At 43.8% G+C, this 21,121-nt stretch overlaps 1 long non-coding RNA gene across 1 annotated transcript in view; it reads right to left on the bottom strand.

The window, feature by feature from the left end:
• Nucleotides 1–2,903: 2,903 nt before the first annotated feature.
• The window catches only part of LOC124292615, a 40,550-nt gene continuing 22,332 nt past the window's right edge, over nucleotides 2,904–21,121 (bottom strand). Inside the window, exons 2-3 of the long non-coding RNA XR_006902494.1 lie at nucleotides 20,210–20,432; nucleotides 2,904–3,500 (exon numbers count right to left, since the gene is read on the bottom strand). This is a non-coding gene — a long non-coding RNA (uncharacterized LOC124292615). The remainder of the gene's footprint in view (nucleotides 3,501–20,209; nucleotides 20,433–21,121) is intronic.

Consider the following 21,121-nt stretch of genomic DNA (forward strand, 5'->3'; position numbering starts at 1 on the left):
AATACAAATCTGTGTAATAACTTATAAGAATGTGGTATGACAGTGGTTATACTAATTCTTCAAAATACGGTCATCTTCCCAATGGAGTCCAATGCTGATCCAATCATCTTGCCACACAGTGAAAGTCAACTGAAATCAGAAAAACTTTAGATGATATTTTAACCATTTCCTGCACCACGTTGATCAGATATTGCATCGTTTAGTCATGTTTCGAGTTGTTGACCACACTAAAATCGTTTCGTAAACGCTGTAAGTCTCATCGGGCTACGACGCATCTCTGGAAGGATAATCCTGATTCAATCAACTGTTATATTGATCATAATCGGTCGATATAATCCTCCATCCGCGTTGTTGGCGTCGAGTTTACGATGACCAGACTCCACAAGAGTGGAGACCATTTCTTTAAAGAAGCGCGGGCGCGTGTCCACAGCTCTACTGTCTCATATTCCCCGGGAAACGACGCACCGGGTGTCTCGGCTAAATTGCCTGAAAACGAATCGACGACCATGGTACCGGACCATAAACCACGTGGTCCATTTCCCCCGACCGCCGTTTGGGAGAACATCGATCCATGGAAGCTTTCAGCCGCAGTGCACCACACCAGACCTGGTCCTTGGCAGTGTGGCATCGTCGGGACACCCGGTAGATCGTACAACTCGAGCGAGCTGAGATTAAAGGGCTCGGTGGGATCGGGAAGGACTGGTCTTGGGTTCACGAGGCAACCAGGTACGGCTGGTTGTCATTATGTGTGTGTCATGCGTGTTGGCACAGAGCCGATGTGGAAGAGCGGATGGCAGCCTCCCGCGGTGTAGCCAACCTGTTTTCTCTCCGGCCCCGACGGGACGGGTTTATTTTGATTTATTGTGTCGTCGCTAAAGAGATTGTATTGTTGTGACGTTGTCCGGCCGGCTGCCCCCCCAGAGAAGGTCTCGGTCCTCATCCCCGGCGAAGGTACGCCGTATTCTCCGAGTCCTACTCCTCGGCCCTCCGCGAGTGAATCGGGATTGGTCCGATCCAACTCTGGACGAATGTATCTCTTCATTTTTCCGGACCCCAGACAAGCGGCCCCCTTTTCGTATCTGCATGACGCTTCACCGGTTATTATCGTGGCAGATGATTCAGGGATCGTCCAAATGTGCCTGCCCGTCATCGAAAACGACACTCACTCTACACGCCCCGTTACCTATACTGGTACCAACAACCTGCTGACGGTCTCGTGGTAGCCCTTCGCACTCAGCAATCGACGAAGGATATCAAAAAAAGACAACACCATTGCTTGTTGTTCAACATAAATGGAAGATCTGGAAGACAAGTCCTGAACTGCGATGTCTTCCGTGGTTTCATTACCCGCTTCACACAGTGAATAATTGAAATCGCTATTAAGGGATACATAAGCTCGCAATCTTGAGGATGATTTTGCGTTAAAAAATGATCCATAGTTCTAGATGAAACGCGTGACGAATTCTGAAGGAATTTTCTATTTAGTATAACTGGCGGCCTTGGAATGATGATGATGTTCGTAGCATCATTATCGTTTTGAGTTATCTTTATTTTTACATCACTGTATAAATGAAACATCGAGTAACGCAGAACGTAAGTCAGAACTAAACGGTATGTGCGTTTCAGTATTCTTTCCTCGCAAGTCAACGTTCCAGCTCTCGTATATTATGCAGAGCATCGAGTCGGCCTCGAAGAGCGACTGCCTCTTCCGTCACGTATCACCCATTGGGGCTGAAGATAATTTCCGAGATACGACGGGGTACCCCTGGCTGCAGAAGACCCGGGGCGCCGAGGCGACGAAGTGGAAACGTTTGAATATTGACTTGCCCGTTAGAACTACCGGCTCTGAAGCCTCGGAAAGGACCCCTAGCGAGAGAAAGACGAAAGGACACGATAACAGATGGTCAATAACTGAAAGGTAACCTCTTGATTAGAATGCAACGCAGAAGGTGAGTCTACGACTGAATTGTTTTACAATTATCGTATATACTTATTTCATTTTATTTTAGTGTAGGATGAGGTACAGAAAACTTGTGCCATCAAGTTAAGAGATGCAAATTTGAATTGATTTCAAGACAAACAGTTTCTGGCTCAAGAATCGTAGGAACAGCAAGGCTAACCCCGTTGAATTTTTTCACTCGAAAATTTGCCGATTTTAAGTAATGATATGATTAATGTCTTGGTACACAAAATCGACGTAATTTAGCGTCAGGAATCGATTACGCATAATTTGGAGTCGCTTTGAACAGCGGGTCAAAGTTACAGTCCAAAAACGAAAAATTTTCTTCGTATCTCCTCAGCAATTAGTCTCAAATTGGCCATTTGGATCGATTCTAAGAGGAAAAGTCCACGATCCAAAAAAAGAAGGGTGATCCCTTCGGATTTTTTCGGCCCAATTTTGGTGAACTTTGAAATATGGTGGAATCAATTTACTTAGACGCTACATCGAGATAATTTTGCAAGCGATAAATTTTTGAGAAACTTACGAGTGGATGGTTTACCATTAACACGTCACGTTCAATAATATCATAACATGAATGAAACTTGTATCACTAAGTAGCATAATTCGCATAAGAAAATTTCACGTACAATTTTCACGATTTGTCACGCTGAACTATATTTCTTTCTTAGTACTTCATTTGAATTGGGCAATATATTGAATATCATCTTAAACAATCCAAGCCTAGCTTGAAATCGTAATTAAATCACCAATTCGGGTCATGTAGTTACAAAATGAGGGCTCAGAGTAATCAAAGTTAATAGTTCAGTTCATCTGCTTCCTGTTATTAAACATCTTATTGTTTATTTTTCGTAATTGCATCACAAAGTCAGTCACGATATGAGTATAACCCAATGTTGAAATATCCTTCCATTTTATTAGTGGTAACATATAAGGTACAAGTTTGACACACATCCAAGTTTTTAATTATGATACCAGTAGCACTAAACTCTACATAAGCAAAGTTCAAGTAATGTTTGAAAATGTTTTCTCCTGAGCTTCTGGTCTTGCGTATGAAATCACGAAAGGCCGGCACGTACAATAATGTTTCAGTCATCATCACAGCGTCTCTGCGGGTTACATAATGGCAGGTAGGATAATGGTTTCATTAATTTTCCGCGATAACTGTGCATCATCAGCTGATGTGCGAGCGGGTTAGGCGGCTGGCGGGTGCGGCGTAGATGTAGAGTGGTAACTGCAGTTTCTCAGGGAAGTGACCGCGTTTAGCGGTTCGTTCTTTATCCAGCAATTAGCTTTGGGTACGTAGATATACGTGTGTCGAGGCGGCCTGCTCCGCTTCGAGCGTCTAGCAGATTGAAGTTTCCATCATTTCGAGACCAGGCCCGAAGTTAACGGTACTAAACGCGCCGATTATTACACGCAGACGCAGAGGTCGCACGCGGAAGGCTCGGGGTTCCTACCAGGCGAGGCTGGTACCTCCGTCAGCGTGGGAAATCGGTCCCACCGAGTCCCAAGAGGCCCAACTTTTGAAGCCGGAAACCTGCAAGTAGAAGGAAAAATTCGTTTCCGAAAAATCCTATCGAGCATCAGAAATAACGATATAAGGAAGCCGGAGGAGTCGCAAAAATTGACGGTACGGACACTTGGAATTTTGTATTTGATGTTTTTGTTTATAACAAATATTTTAAAAAATACATTGCAGACACTTTTTTGGTCACGTCTTAAGCGTATATCCGATTTACAGTCCACTAAAATCAATGTCCCACCAAAACAACGACGAAATAATAAATTAACAAGTGAAACTAAAAATCATCCAGTTGAATTAGGTCAAAGAAGTGTCGTCAGTACATGCAGAATGAGACAATTCTAACAGATTTTGCACGCAAAAAGTTCAGTTATCAGCTACTTTTGAGACGTAACACTATTCTGTCTTTTTTGTAAATGAAAAAACTGTACCGTATATTCGATTGCTATCGATCAAATATCATTTTGAATCCATATGGAATATCTCCAAATCGGCTGACACCATGTTCTTATTCAGGACTTTAATTATGTGAAAAAAATAATTCAGGTGAGCTCAATACAAGCCAGACGTAATGAACTGACGCTTCACTCCAAAATAGGTTTGTATTACAAACCTTCTGCCCTTTTGTCACAATTCAAAAATGCTATCGCGAAGTCAAGATGCGATGATTCGAGTTTTACAAGTTTTCTGTTCCTTCTTTACCCTTCGTACCGGCTGCTTTCCCTCATCAACAAGAAGCTTATTATTACAGAAATCCGAATTACCCACAGGCACGGTACCGAGTAGGCAGTACCAGGGCTACAAATCAGGTACTAGATCGAGTAGTATCTACTTTGGCGTCGTTGGCCGGTGAGCACGAGATGATCGTTAGAAAAATCGGCTGACGATCTCGATCGGTGATCTGAACGAGGAACGCCGCGCCAGATCGGGACGTGGTCCGAATACGAGGACTCCAGCATATCCGATGGAAATCGCGGACGCCCGGGATTCCGCCCACTGGGGCCGACCGCAAAAGTCCAGAACCCGACCCGAGGCACCCGAAGCGGAGTCCAGGACCCGAGGAACCGATCCTTGACGATAATTCCCCCCTCTTCCATTCTCGCCCAGGTAAATCCTTGTCCCGTTTTCCCCTCACCCTCTGAGCCCTTCGCATCCTCATCGACGAACTATACCAAGTTATACGACCGTGTGACATCCCTGCCGTGTCTCCCCTAGATGCTGCAAGGACCAACGGACCAGATCTAAACGCGTGTTCGCTGTCCTCCTCTGATGAAAAGGTCTCATGCATTCAGTTTTACTACTGTGGCCCCTTCAGAGACTAGCGATGACGTTTGACTGCGTTCGAAAAGAATTATCGTTCGTGGATGAAACTGCAGGGTCGTGCTTTCGTCAATTGTTACTGTAACTTGACGCTCACTCCGTAAGACTTGGGTTTCGGTTATTAAGTAGAACCGAATTATACTCAACTGATTGGCAAGACGTTCAAAAAAGTCACTGAGATGAGTTCGCTGGAATGAATACGTTTATGCTAGTTCGCATGTTTAGATTCAAGTTCAAGTTCGGTGAACAAGAAATTCAAGGAACTCGCATCCAGCGGTGATTTCAATTTACCCTTTTGACTCGGGAGTTCTCTTTCATTTCCCATCTCTTCTGATAGATATGCAGAAGCAGCGAAGCGATCGTGAGATTAGAAATGGTAGGCGAATAAGAGGACAAACGCGAAAGGAAGCTCTGGCTGAACGAAACGTGATCAGTGGGTAAAATGTGTATAAGAACCGTTGCACGTTTCCACGATAAATCGTAACGAATGTCGGGACATTCAAACTCCAAAGTCTACCTTGTGCACCGATGATACCCGGGCTGCCCACGCCAGAAGATATACAATGTTTATGCATACATATTTATACGAGTAGCTATATAAATTGTACACATGCGGTGTGACACATAGCTGGAAGTATATGATATCGCACTACGCGGTCCGTTGGTTACGATCACGAAGAGCTGCAGATGACCGATCGGAGGAATCGAAAGTCGAAACGCATGACCAATAAATATTGGATAATTTATTAGCAAGGCCACGGATACCGGCGTGGTCGGTCGACCGGCGAGTGTCTCTTTTCCTTTGCTCTCTCTCTCTCTCTCTCTCTCTCTTTCTCCTTGTCGTGTTCAACCGAGTCGCGGTATCAAAGCGATTCGGGTGTTGTCAGGGACCGGCAGAAAACCTCAAAGAAAACCGACCTGCTGGTGATGCCGATGCCGCCGGGACCGTTGTACCAAACTGCGCAGCCGCGTGGCACCTCGCCTCGCATCCTATACCTGGAAACCAAAGGGACGAACACTGAATTCACCTCCTACTGGTCCCGTCTAGATTCCAATCAACGAGTTTTTGCCAGATTCCGTACCCCAAAACCAGAGGCATCGTCGCCGGAGAAAATTTCTCGTCTCTTCGTCTACGCCTGTCCGTCGATCCTTACTACGAAACATGAGATCGTCTCCCCCTTTTAATCGTCCCAACGCACTAATCTACTCCTCAAAGCTCCTAATCGTCAATTAGTCGGCGATTAATTAACATAACAGCTGCCATACCTTTCAATTCCACCCGTCGCTTCCTTATCGCCTTCTCTCTCAGGCGGGAGTAGAGACCATCGGACACTTCTCTTCGTACCTTCAATAAACCATCCAATCACGTAACGACGCTGTAATAAATACCTCTACATATACAGGATATTAGTCAACAACTACGGATTTTATTTCTTTTCGCAGTTCTGCGTACTGCAGATAAATCATCGGCGCAAGTTTTGCGCTCTGCGTATTATTTTCGTTCAAAAGACTCTCGTTGACATATGGCGATCGAACTTCATTTCATTCTTTTCTCCTCCTCTCGTTCCTCCCTCTCTTCGACAGGTCTCGATGAGGTTCGAGGACACTGGCACTTGACCCGTGCTAAAAGATCACTTTTTGCCAATGCTTTTTTCTAACCCTACGAAATTTTGAATGTCAGTTGGCAAGCGAAAATGAGTACATACGCATAGTGACGAGGTGCAGGTAGGTACATTGTGGCTGTCTACGCAAGTTCAGTGAACGGTTATTAAAAGTTTGCGAAAAACACTGCGGAGTACAGAAGAAGAAAAAACGCCTGATCACTTAGTCAGATAATATGAATGCAGAATTAGCCTAAGCGGTAGACAACGTAATGTTTCCACGGCGCGACCGGTCGATTCGAAAATAACATTCGAGGCTGAAAATAGAAAACACGGTATTAGCCACCCAATATCTAATCGTGAACGATACCTAACTGCAGCAGCAACGTGTGTTTACCTGGAGATAAGCCTGCGGTGGAGGGAATTTTTCCTTCAGCTGATTGCGAGGCTGGGAGCTCGGGAAATGGCCGAGGAACCAACGGGACGCCAGGTACGTGGGCTGAGCGTCGTGTATAGGACGAAAAAACGCGGTTTAAAATAATTATAAACGCATTACTCGGGCGGCTGATCGTGAGTCGAGCCGAGTCGGTATGCGGCAGGCGGTCGGTCAGCCCGCGAGGTCCAGGAGCTAGTCGCTCAGATGAAGATGCTAATCTCGATGATTTGTTACGCCATTGTTGACGCCTAATGAGCCGGTTATGCCGGTCCTGGGTTTTGTCCCAAATCGATAGATGCAAGAAACTCATCCTTCCTTTCTCGGGCTCGCGTTTTATTATGCCAGCATTAAAAAACACCCGGCATACATCGCGTATCATGTACCGGCTACCGCAATCCGCGCTCATCATCCCCCCTTTTTGCGCTTCGCCTATTTACCCGCGTCTATTCCCTTCTCCCCGAGGAATCTGCTTGCGCGGAAAAAGCTGATGCATTGTTGCTTCGGGCGTGCGGAAAAATTCTGTTCATTATACCGAGATGACCTAAAGCTTGACCTCGCGAGCCTGAATGAAATTACGACAGAGCTTGCGCAAGCGCAATCGAACGCTCAATCTTCCAATTTTTTCGCAGTACGGAATATGTTGCTGTTGTGCGTGTAATGAACCATAGATTGTCAGATGGACCGTTTGGTGAAGAGAAGAGTTTTTCCAAGCTTGACAATTCCAAAGAAGGAAAAAAGCATGCGAAAAATACCGACCCGTTAGGTCCAAAATGCCTTTGTAATATTGCGGGAGCAGTTCTTAACGTATAACCAGAGGCCATTAAGATTGTTATTATACACACACTGAACAACGCGACTGATAACGGTTTGCCAATAAAAGAATAAACGAGACGCGTGGCGTTGTAAAATTTTTTAATGGTTTTTATGATCGTCGAAGAAGCCTTGAGCTCGTTACCCGATCCCTGCTTTTGCAGCGTCAGCATCGCACGGTAGTCGTTTGTGTTCGGACACATAAGAAGCGCTCTATTATTTCCATCGTAACCGATATACGACGATAGTCGAGAATCGTTTGGGTATAACTGTTTATTGATAACTCCGGAAATCGATATTAATAGCAGTATAAATGGAAGTGTGAGATCATCATTAGTTTCATTTCTTTCTGGTTTTGATCGAGTCATCGGTCATGGCTACAGTTTTCAATTTAAGAAACTGTCAACAAGGTAATAATTGAGGAACAAATGAAGTGATAATCTGATCTTTCAACGATTGCGAGAGTGCAGCTACCCACCTGGCTGACCCCTTCGCGCGGTAGGAATGAAAAGAGAAAAAGAGAGAAAGACAGAGCGAGAGAGAAAGAAAGAGAGAGAAAGAGAGAGAGAGAGCGAGATGCGCGAACGTGAGAGACGCCCACGAAACGGCGCGGAATTCTTCGTTTCACTTTCCATTTCAATTTGCATTTTAATTTCAATCCGCATATTCCACCGCGGGCGCGCATACACGCCGTGAGATTCGCTTCGTCGAGAGTGTGCTATTAATTCATAGACTAATTGCCGTTTCTTCGTAGCGAAGCTCTTACATATCCCATTTCCCTGTGAATGTACGTGTAGAATTTTAATGCGCGCGTTCAGATTCTTGTGCAAAGTGATACTGATTTTTACACCGTGCAAAATTCCTGCACGAGTTGGTAAACTCGTAATTAAAAATCTGCCCATCGCGCGCTTTTAAGGGGTAATACGTAGTCAGGATTTTTCGAAAATCGATTTTGTTTGATTTCATTTTCGGAATGTACATATATTCAAGTATATGCACAAAAAATTTCATGTCGATCCGACAAATATTCTCGAAGTTATTCGCACATTTGCAAAGACATCCCCCAAGTGGTTGAAAGTGCTTCTGAAACTTTGAACGCGTTTTTCTCGAAACTGCGTTTTCAAAGTCGGTGAGCAAGATTTATCGGAAACGGCTGAACCGATCAGTTTCAAATTTTTACACAAGCTTTGTGAATATGTCTCCCAGTCCTTGATCGAAGGTTTTTTTTCGCGGATAAATATTATATTTTCCATTTTATATACAAACTAAGGGGTAGATTTTTATGAGATATCATCGAGAAGATTAATTTCTTAAATACACCAAGTTAACTAAGGCTGCTCACCAGTCGCAGGTGCGCCAATTTCACCGTCGGAAGCCAGTAGCCAAGCCTGGGAAGGTGACGGTCCTCGGAGTATCCCAAGAGCCGCCTAGATCGCAGCCCCGGAAGTGGCTGATCTCCCGGAGCCGCAGGCATTAATAGTAAGATGGAACAGGCGCTCCGTTATTGGAGGCCAGGTCGACGCTGTCGTACCACTGAGTTATTTATACGTAAGAGTGTCTCTCTTCCTCGATGCCTGATTAGTAATCGCAAGAGTATAACATGCGCAAGAGAGCGTCGAAGCTGGAATCAGCGCTACGGGTCATGCCGCCAAAGATATACATACTTGTGCGAGATAGATGCGCTGCGCTCAGGCGGAGGAGAGCGCATTCGATCTTGAAAACGTTTTCCTACACCGAGCCGATCATTATGCGAAAAGTCTTCCACCGCTGTTGCATAATGCCTTCAAAATAGAAAATCCGCTGAACTAAACTTCCCGAAAACATCCCATGCTCCTTGCCATTTTTCAAATAGATACGGAATCGTGACGAAAATGACCTACAAAGGTTGGCCAATGCCTCGTGCATCAGTGCACGCACACCGACAAACATCATCGTCTATAAAGTGAGACCATTGATACGAGCTGTTATGAGCAAGGGCGAGAGGAGACGTGGATTGCAGTAGACTGCAGAGATGCACTCGAGCTGGGCCAACGGCGTTAGACTCGTTCGCGGCCACACGGGTCACGGTGATCAAATCGGCGCAATGAACTTGTCCGTTTCATACCGACTTGACCCCCGGCTTGCTAACGTGCCAAGAGGTCAATCCGCTCGAATTACTCTTCGATTTATTCACAGCGAAGCTTCCGCGCTCTTCGCAAACGTTTAAACACAAACCTGTCATGCATTGGGACGACTGTTTGATTTAAAGACGAAATTTAACTGCGTTGTAACTAAGAGATAAACAAGTAGGTGCGATTAGTTGGACACGATCAGGTGTCATTAACAGAAAGCACGACGAGAACAGTTGGCATCATGGTTATCACTTGTGCCGGCTGACGAGGTCAGAAGCACTTACAGGTACCCGTACAATCTTTGGTCCGAGAAGAAGACTCGGCACTCATCTAGTGATTAGGTTGAGCTTTCAAACTACACGGTTCTTTCACAACGGTAGTATTTTTGAAAAAGGTGCCGAACTGACGATGGGTATAACGTACACGTGTAAAATATCACGGTAAATAAATACGTAAGCGCTTATTTCTGTTAAGAGGAATCCGCGGCGAGAGACTAGTTCTCGGTATAAAGTGGGTCACGCCGTCGAAGTCCGGACTTGGGCTCGCTCATGCAGGACGCCTTCTTGCATACAGGAGGGTGTCGCAAGCTGCAGCAGCGGCAGCAGCAGTGACTAAGAGCCTCCATTTTTCCACGCGAAACTAGTTGGCCCGCCATGCAATGCAATGCAATGCAATGCCATGGCATAGGTGAGATAGGTAAGACACGTGGCTGAGTGTATGGGTAGCGGAGGTTGAATTGTCTTTCGATTCTCAGCCAGCCACACGACCGGCTTACCGGTATATTGCAACGAGACACCCACACCTTGATTAGATACCACTCTCGGCGCAACGCATGGATGTTGCCACTATCATCCAAGCTCGCAATCGCTGCGTAGGTACTCGATAAGTAGTCCTTATAGTTGTCGAACACTCAAAGTCCTGGATTCAGTATTTACTTCTCATATACAAAAAGGGTACCTAAGTGCATAAGTACCTAAATATACATGTGGAGCTCGATATTACTTCCAGCTTCGGACCGAAGGGATCAACAACAGCATCAGTTATGGAAATGAGTAACGACAGCGAAATTCGAACTGTTGACACACAATCTTCTGGCAAACTGACTTTGGAAAGTTCATGCAGCCTTTGAGGATCATCGAAATTGGCGTTTGAGCATGTCGATTCTTGGATAGTCTTCTCTTTGCTTCTTCTTTTCCTGTTTCTATCGATTTTTAAAATTTCAGGCATTGGACTATCGCTATTACCGTGACGTTTGTGAATTTCTGACTTTACTCTAAGGTGGAGAAAGTACTATTATTCACACCATTTACTCGGTCAAGTTTTTACTCCTGTCCTTTACTTAGCGCCATATAATTGTTGATATATTGGTTGAAGATTCTTCAGACTTGTAATATTATTTGATACAGTATTAGTAATATAATTTTGTCCAATTTCGATTTTGAAAATACTCGTTCGAGCCTACGTGACCGTTCTGAAATTAGTGCCACCATCACTGATGAGCATTAGCAAATACAAACACAGCTTACAAACGTGATAAATCAGTAACTGAAATCTTTAATTTTTACGTACCTAATTATTTATTATTACCTCACTATGAATCTGTCAATGTATCTTACCTTCACCCATCCGCTACAAGATTGTTTTAACGCTTATTTGTTTCCTTCATTATGGCCAAATATATGATACGTGTGTATAGCATGGGGTAAGAACAGAAGAAGAGAAACTAAGCAGCAAAAATGAATAACAAGAACATTAAGCAGAAGTACGAGTGGTACGTACCCAACTGGTGGACGAGGCGCGAGGAAATCTTTTAATTGCCCAATTTGAATTTCAAACGGAGTCGAGAGTGGTGCGCCGCATCGCAACGCGTCGCATCGCGTCGCATCGCATCGCGTCGTGCAGCCGCCACCGCCGCCGCACCGTCTCAGGGTCAATCGAATTCTTCAGTTTTACCACTTCCGATGATTCACCGTCGTGTCTTTTCTAAGATCTTAATGTCGACGACCCGATGCCCATGCCTTTACGCGTTTACCTCGTGATTCTCGACCAACTTTGTCCTCGGCTGACTGCAGTCGCATGCCGTTTGGATCGGATGGCGCCACGTTAATGAAGAGGTCATTAACGAGGCTGGGATGAAAACTGACCAGTTTACCAAAATTCGTCACAGTTTTATCACGCGAGAACACCGATACCGGTCTTGTTTTCTCGTTGAGTATCAAATGAGAGCTGCACGAAGATCCGAGGTGGAAAGATGGCGCTGGAATCGCAAGCTGAGCTGCGCAATCAGCCCGTTTTGCGCCATCTGCACATACTCGTTCATTTTTATACACCATAACCGATAACGTACAAGCTCCTGCACTTTCGCAAGGCGCGGTGCGTTTTGCGTTGCACAATGCACTCGCCGAGCTGAGAAGTGACCCACGTGGGTCCGGGTCGCGGAGACTGCAGTATAAACCCATATGCGAACGGAGGTACTGATTGTGACTCGGCGACGACGAAGACTTATAATGCGACATAGCTTATACCCGCTGTACCAATCGTGCATTCATCCCTGTATTTTTAGGCGAACGTCAAGCGCGCCAGATTTCGAGAGTAAAGGGAAAAGAAATGAGCCCCGTGCGATTCGTCATATTTTTTTTCAACCCGTCTGAGCGAAATGGGAATATATGAAGCCGGCAGAGTGTTTATTTCTTGCGAACTTTCAATGAAGTCTGCACGCAGAGGGCAACAGAGCTTTTCCGAGAATTTTTTCTTGCGAAGCTCTATCTTGAAATTTTATTGTGTGATGTCTGGGACTTGAAACTATGTGCAATTATATATATATATATATATATATATGTATATATATATATTTGCAGTACGATTCAGTCACAAGATCCTGAGTAAAAAGACGAACGGGCGAGTCGCCAAGGTGTTGATAGCGGAAAATACCTAGACAGGTGTAAGACAGGTTGAAAAGCCCCGGTATGACATCTAGATTTTACGAATCGCGTGTCAAATTCGTTTCCCGGGTAAGAATTCATGCATCTTTGACCGAGGCAGCAACCCGCAAATGAACAAAATTTTTCACCATTCGGTATCAGTAAAAAGTAAATGAATCATCAGTCCCTGACTTTATACTTGGAAACAAACATGGAGTCACGGCGTCACTTTCCTGGATCCTTTTTCTTATGTACCCAGGTTCCGGAACGTTCTATCAAGAGTCTAACCAGCTATTGCAGCAGTTTGTACTGCTATTTCTTCTTATTAACCACTAGTAGTGTCACCTTTGAATGACGTGGGAAATCGCAAGCCTGCACGGGAACTGCTAACTATTCTGCGAATTGCTTACCGATTTCAAGAGCGATTTCACTTTCCGTTTCATCGGCATCCAAGTCATGGAATAATTTTAATCAAGTTCAAACACGAGATTCTTCGCAACGTCACTGATCGACAAACCGACGCAATGCCGAAACGGCTCTAGATTGGTGGGAGCTTTCCAAAAACTTTCTGTTATAATTACGATTTTTCCATCACGTGTAAATATTATCAACACGCGTCATTTTGCAAAATTTGAACAGGAAAATACATTAGCCTTGATTCGTTCTGCAGGACAGTCGTTAAAAATTGCCGGAAAATAAAATTAAAACGAACATACGGAATAAAGAAAACGTCTTCAGGATGGAAGGTAGAGAGAGAAATAAAAAGGCAAATAAGATTCAGCCGTTCCACCAGCATCAGCACATGATACGAAAACGAATATACACGCTGCCTGTAAGTACATACGTATATGGTGTATGGTATATACATATAGCGTGGTATGTGTATACCGAAAGTGAGAAAAGCAATCGTTCCCGTTATTTTTAGGGATCTAAGGACGTTCACTTTCGGGTTTTTGGCGCAACGACAAATTTCTCGCGGAGTGCGCTGCAGCGGGCTGCATCGGTCGGTATACATAGGTATACATACACGTTACACACGTGCAGTATGCACATAGGAGCATGTGTGCGTTTCTATATAATACATGGTATAAGCGATCCTTTTTAAAAATATACGCGTGCCTGAGAGACGGGACAAGGTGATGGGCGAGAGAGATGCGCTTTGATAAATTATCCCGTGCACCCCGCCTCGCCATCGCATCGCCTGCACGTCACCTTCGTCAGACGCAAGCGCGGTTAATTCAAACTGACGCGAAATCCAAGTGATTTACGCTGCCGGGCCGCGGGCTGCTTTTCAACAAACGAACCTCTTCTGACTTTCTCCCCGATAATTATAATAGCGTTACACGGATGAAGGAAAAGAGAATCGAAAATGGCGACATTGACGACAATAATAACAATCACATTTGGCATACGACGATGATAGTGAATTACAAATTTTCAAACCCTCTGCGTTATCCGCTGATCAGGTTCTTGTCAATGCTACTTTTTCCATACAATTCTGTACCGACAGTCGTGAATTTTTTCACAACACTGAACTGGAATTTTACAGATGTTCTTGCGTCAAATTGTGCAACGCGACCACATGTATGTCATATATGTCGTACAGTGAAATGTTTTCTAGTCGAACTAAACGCTTTACAATGTTGCCCAAGAAACTCGATCATTCGAGTAAGGCGAATGCGAGTTTTATCGCGAATGCAATTTAGCCTGCAAGCAAACATGGTGACAAGAAACGTGGATGTGAAACATCTTTCAAATTGAAATAGTAAGAATCCCATCCAGTGTGGCCAATTCCAACGTGCACATTTCTATTTTTAAATCATTCACTCTCTCAATCTTCTAGCATGTGTGAAACTTATAATCAGAGCCCCGACTAAGTTTGGTATCACAAGTTTGCGATAGTAGTTTTATCGTGCTAGTTAATTAGGCAACATAGGTTCGTTACTTGTATCCGTCTGCAAAAAGATCGCAATGCTTCGTTCTGCAAATTTCAGTACCATTCGAGAAGTTTTAAGCCCCGGCTTAGGTATATGACGAAAATACGAGGTTAACTTACGTATATTAACTTATGATCGATTTTTATATCGATCGGTAAAATAAAATTCTCGTTTGAAATAAATAAATAATATAAAATAAAACAGTTGGTCCTCGAAACGTGTAAAAAAATTTCTAAACGAAAAGAAAAACATCGCATAAGAAACTCAGCGTGGTATTACGCGTTGATATATTTTACACGATCGGACGAACCAGTTTTGCGATAAGTATTATCGATCGTTGAGTCAAATCTGTTGCTATATGCGTACTATTATAACCGGTGCACGCGTATTTAGAACGACAAGAAAACGTCCCAGAGTGAGAACCGGTTTGCATTATATAGACGCAAGTACATACATGTTGCATGTGTGCGCATACAGCTGCAGCCTGCAGTTATGCACAAGTCGTAGCAAGAGCTGCTCCCCCGCATGATAGGTATACCTGGACAATGCGCGTATTGTAATATCGGGAAATAATCCTGATTGTATAAATTTCATCGAGTATGTGTAACGATCGCTGACTACGATGTCATTGGATACCAGTCGTACAGATACTAGAAGAAAAAGCCTCGATTTCTCGTTGTCGAAAGTTATGTTTCTTCGAAGTGCTGTACGAATATAACGAGGGATGATAAAAATGGTAAGGGAATAGAGAACATTCGGCGGAAAATATAAACGGAATTGAAAGATGGGGAAGACGAGGATTGCTGATCGCAAGCCGCAAAAAAACGCTGCATCCGATGATAACGAGGAATGTGAAAATATCGATCCGAGAGGCGGATAGGTCGTGGCGTCGGAAAGCGAGCCGAAGGAGAGAACGAATTAATTAAGGTACGCAAAAAGAATGGCAAAATTTTTGAAAATAGGAGGTTGCGAATAAAAAATCTGAAACAAAATTGACGCGTATAGAGGAGGAAAAAAGTATCGGTTACACCCGTTAATTGCCCCTTCGGTACGTAAGAATCAACTCTTCTCGTAGCGGCGAGGAGAGCAGCTCTGCCGAGACATTAATTAAGCGAACCGTGACTGCATGCTAATCGCGAGGCAAGAGAGCGAGCGATGAAAACACTACAGAGCCGAGAGGCTGACGCGGCAAACGGGGCGCGGAGGACGGCACACTTGTATTTCGGGTCAATATTCTTTAATCGGTGTTTCCAACGCGACCCTCGGGCGAGTCAGGATCGAGCTGCGGCAGCGCCGCTTCATCTCCGACTTCGGTGCGATTTCTGCGCCGGCGAACGGCTTCTCGATCGGCCTGCCTTACCATCCGTCGGTAATGCAGGGCGACGGACTCCCCCTAACTTTTCGCGCTACCTGCGTACGGGACTGCGGATGATTCTAGAGCACCGATGGCCGGAAGTTACGCAGGTTTTATTGAATACAGAGAGGTAATGTAACGCTTGGTGGGTTGTCAGCGGGGAACACTTGAACCTCTGACTTCCCGGTGTTGCGTTTCATTGCGCAAATAATCAGAGAGATCGAAAGTGTCATCTTTTTAAACCACTTGGAGAAGCAATCAGCGTTTAATCAATCGACAATTATGTACCAGTATATAAACATGCAGATAAAATGGATCAGCTGGGGCATCGGTTGTTCCCTCTCTCTCTCTCTCGATGACAAATTTTTAATATGTACACAGATTATTCGGGTCATATTCGATGCAGCAATAAAACGTGTAATCTGCACGCGCACGGTGATAAAAATTAATAAATGTCAAATATCATATTAGTAACTGTAAGTTGTAGATTTCGGTTGAGATTGAAGTTACTATTTTTTTTTTCTTCTGATGCAGCGTGTTAAATAAATTCATCTAAAGTTACTGAAAACTGTTTCTTTTCATTTCCTGCACTTCATAGTGCCTTCCATTTTCCCTAGACTTGAGATAATGGCATTTCCCACGACTTTACTGACCTGAACCGTTACATCTCGATAACTTTTATTGCTCGACATATTTTTGACCAGACTGTCCACGACCTCTGCATCCTTGATCGTGCGATTTTTTTTTCGCTTTTTTCACTGGTATATAATGAACGATAATGCAAGCGTTGATTGAGTGCAGTTAAAAAGATAAAAAGTAAAAAAATACAACTTCCATCAAGGCGATAATATTATAAGAGACGAGAGATTAGAGGACGTAGAAGGAAAAAGATAGGGAGAGACGAGGAGAGTGAGCGAATTATCAGATCCCGTAATGGGAGCTGATAAGGCGAATTTCCCTAATGAAAAATATGTTTTGACTGAAGATTGCAGCAGCTGGAGAAGGAGTGATTCAGGTCGGAATGGATAGACGTCTGCCCCACAGGAATCATTGAGGCATTATCGCGCAGCCGATCTAATCGTTCCTGATCGTGTCGGGCGGTGTAAGCGATTTTTATTTACAACGGCCGGATCGGAATCCGACATTTATTTTTCTACTCTTCGTTTTATTTCCAGTCAATTAAACTTTATTTACGCGTATGCATACAAGTATTTGTTCCGCGGCTCAATTGCCGCTGCAGCTTCGCCAAGTCGAACTTCTACTCTCTTCTCTCCGATAACATTCATCCAAATATCTACCCTGAACTAGATCCTGCTGTATGATCGCGGCGCATAGATCAATCGACTTTATTCACGTCGCACTTGCACCCGTCCTTTTAATCTCTGAACCATGCAGCGAGAGCCAGCGCCACTTCTTTATTTCCGATCTATTATTACCGCTTCAGCCTTGTTAGCCCCTATCTAGAGCCTCGACTCCGCACTGAATCCATTATCTTGTCGCTAGTAAATTAATAAATTTCATTTAAGGTGCTGCGCATCTTGAACTGCCTCTTTGAACCCACGCAGCTTGGGCGATTCGGTGCAATCTCTACGACACATCGTCGTTTGCGTTTAATGCATGACGTAGACGACCATCGAATCTATTTTTTGTTCGATCTAAGGAAAAAGCAAAAAAAAAAAAAACGTGGAAATTAGTTTCATAACAATAGTCTCTTAGCGTTTCCATTAAAGTATACTGAAACATTCAGTCCCAGTAAAATCACCAACTAAATGGAAAAATTATTGAACACATTGAACTCGATATTCTAATTGATAAAAAAAAAATTAGACGCCATGTTTAAATTCTAAGATTGTATGAATTTGTCCGGTGAAAGAGAATGCATCGGAATTATACTACCTAAATACATTTTCATTTTTTATTTCTATTTCAATTCCTGTTAGGCGGGTATCCAGGACATGGATAACGAGCGTAGGCGAGAAAAACGAAAAATTTATCACGTACGTGTGAGTCGCAAGACCAAACAGCGGATGGAAAAAACGTGCGTATGAGATTATTAGTTAGAGAAATTAGTCAGTCATCGGCACGACGATTGCGCGGTAGCGCGATTATTATATATGTGTATAATAATCGTACGGTATGTACGTACATAATACATGTAACAAATAGGGAGTGCAGCGTACGCCGCTAGAATAATCTTACGCAATTTTCGGCGACGCTAAAGAAGCCGTAAAGTTATAGAACTAAAGTTTACAGCGCGTTACGGCCGAGCGACGATAAATTATTACCGGTTTCCGCAGCTCGCTGCGTCACCTAAACGCTGCATGCCCATTCCTATAAGGCACACACACACACACACGCACGCACGCACGCACACAGAGGGAAAGACAGACGTTATTTCTAGGTCCCAGATACGTGCGAATGTATGTGTAAGATAACCGACCGCCGGTCAACTTCTGGAAATCGAAACGATCCGACAGATCAAGGAGGAACGAAATTCGATCCTTCTTGTAAACGGTTTTGGTTTATACGCAGGCCTTGTCGAATTTTTTTATTTTTTTTTTATTTATTTATTTTTTCAACTTTTTCGTCGTCTCTTCCGTAGTTATAACCGATTGTTAATTCGCGAAACTCTAAACTGCTGTCGTAACGAAAATATTTTGCAGTCTACCTACTTTTATGCACATCCCGAATTTATTTCAATTCATTGCTGTATCTCGATTGAATAAGCAGAAATCGGGACGTTTAAAAATATCTCAGGGTAACAATCCGGTCAAAACAATGTTCAAACTGATGTATTACGAAATGAAGACTGAACAAGTGCAGCCGAGGTTGATGAAGTTGAATTTGGTCAAAACAACGACTCGTCAGCATACAGGAACAAAAAATAAACCAACCGATTTGCATTAAAGACGTGCAGTTATCGACTAATTTTGAGAAGTCGTAGAATTCTATCTAGTTTTAATAAAAAGAAAACTGTATGCGAAAATTGTATGCGAATACATGATCTACAATTCAGCTGAACCTAAATTATGAACACGCTCTTTAACTATAATAACTGAAATAACCTAATTTATTATTTCAGAACATATTCGCGTGTACAAGATCCACGTCAGTACAATTCATATACGATCAATTAGATGAGCTTATTATTCATTAAAATTGACCAATTCATGCGACTTTGACTGTTAAAAAGTTTAGATTACTAATTGCTGAACTAATTTTACCAAGATTCATGATTATCGATTTTCCTCCGTACGAAAAGGATAGTTTTTTGATAAAACTTAGCTCAGTAACCGAGTCTGAACCTCTATTTGCCAACTGTTGGTTTTGACACTTTTTGATCGAACTGTACACACTACACCCGATAGATCCTTAACTCTACGTCACGGGTGTCGAACTTTTCCGACTATAGACGATAAGTTGGTAAATTTCTTTAGCATCAGCCGAACGAAATATATAAGAACGAGAAGTAGACAAAAAGAGACAAAAAAAAAGCAACGAACATGCCTGCAGACGAAGGCCAAAGAACCTTTCAGGGTGTGTAAGGCGTTTGACCGATAAGCCGATAACGAGAGAGAATCCCAATCTGCAGCCGGTTGCTCGGCTGCCCGAAAATTCGAGGCGCAAAAAAAAAAAAAAAAAAGAAATGGTTGCGGGGAGAGTTTGCTTCTTCCTCCACTCTGAGACAACGATAACGCGTTTTCTGCGGCGTTATATGCCGCCTGTTGTACACACAACTGACTGTGAATGAAACGGCTTTCCGAACTGAACTGTAACACACAAAGTGCAAAGTATCTGCACCGCCGATATTCTCGGGGTTATACTTAAATTCTACAGGGACAATTTATTTTTTTCACGAGTAAAACGATGTAATAGGTGCACATTAGACAGCCACCTGGGAAATTTCAGCTCCCACAGCGAGGCTTTCTGCGGTTTATCTCTTCTACGCCATTGCAGTATTATTATTATTATTGTTATTGTTATTATTATATAGCATTCATGAAAGTTCAACCAACGAACCGTTGAGCTTGTCTCAAGATTCAAGATATAATAATAACGCTTATTTATATCAGACGCGCATCAAGATTCGTCGAGTTTTCTGAAACTTCTATTCCAGCACGTTGATTTTTTCGATCTTTTTTGATACTCGGTGAACAACACAAAAATTAATTTTATGTTCCATAATATAAATCACGTAATGATATGACATTTTTTTTACTTTTCTTTATCTTACCCCGTTTCATCGTCCTTCTCCTGTTCCACATTTCCGTCGTATTCCATCGTTCCTCTCCTGTTCCATATTTCCGTCCTGTTTCATCATTCCTATTCCGTTCCACATTTCTGCCTGATTCCATCGTTCCCCTCGTGTTCCACATTTCCGTCCTATTCCGACGTTACTCTCCTGTTCCACGTTCCTCTGCCATTCCACCGTTCCTACCTGTCCGCGAAGACTTGAACTGCAATATAATTACAGATACACACATACAGTATAAGGTATACGACAAGTCAGAGCAAGCTTAAGACAAAATTCACCAACACATCTGCCCGCAACTTACCGACCTCACTCTACGACGCGGGACCGGCAAAGTGAGGAATCGGTTCTCCGTCTCACTCTCTATCTCTCTCTCTCTCTCTCTCATTCTTTTTTTTACCAAGAACCACGACTAATACGGGTTGCAGAGGAACCGAGGACCCGGGATCTTAGACTAATGCAAGCCGAGGCAGTGCAGGTATACGTCGGGGCGAGGAATAAAAATGGCCGAAGTCCGATTCTCCGTTCGCACGAATATGCCGATCGAGAAGCCACGGTTGCGCATCGAAATCCTGGAAATCCGTCATCGTTCAAGGCCCTCCCCCCCGAAATAGGGGGGGAATTTATTCGGTCCGTTATCGCTGATCGATTCCGACTGAATTCGAAGGGCGGAAAACGCGCGGCGATAAACAGCCCGAAAGTGGAGATGCGACCCCGTGACTCTACGGTCAGGTAATATAATACCGACAGCCCCTGAGGCGCGCTGCAGGGATCGGTTCGGAAGGGGCAAGAGCGGTGGTCTCTGGGTCTCGTCGACCGTCTGGTGGGCGGCCGCCGAGCTGGGGAGATCGCTGCCCCCCGCCAAGGACACCCGCAGTTCCAGGGAACGAAGAC

The sequence above is a fragment of the Neodiprion lecontei genome, chromosome 1 (genome assembly GCF_021901455.1).
Source record: "Neodiprion lecontei isolate iyNeoLeco1 chromosome 1, iyNeoLeco1.1, whole genome shotgun sequence".
NCBI lineage: Eukaryota > Metazoa > Arthropoda > Insecta > Hymenoptera > Diprionidae > Neodiprion > Neodiprion lecontei.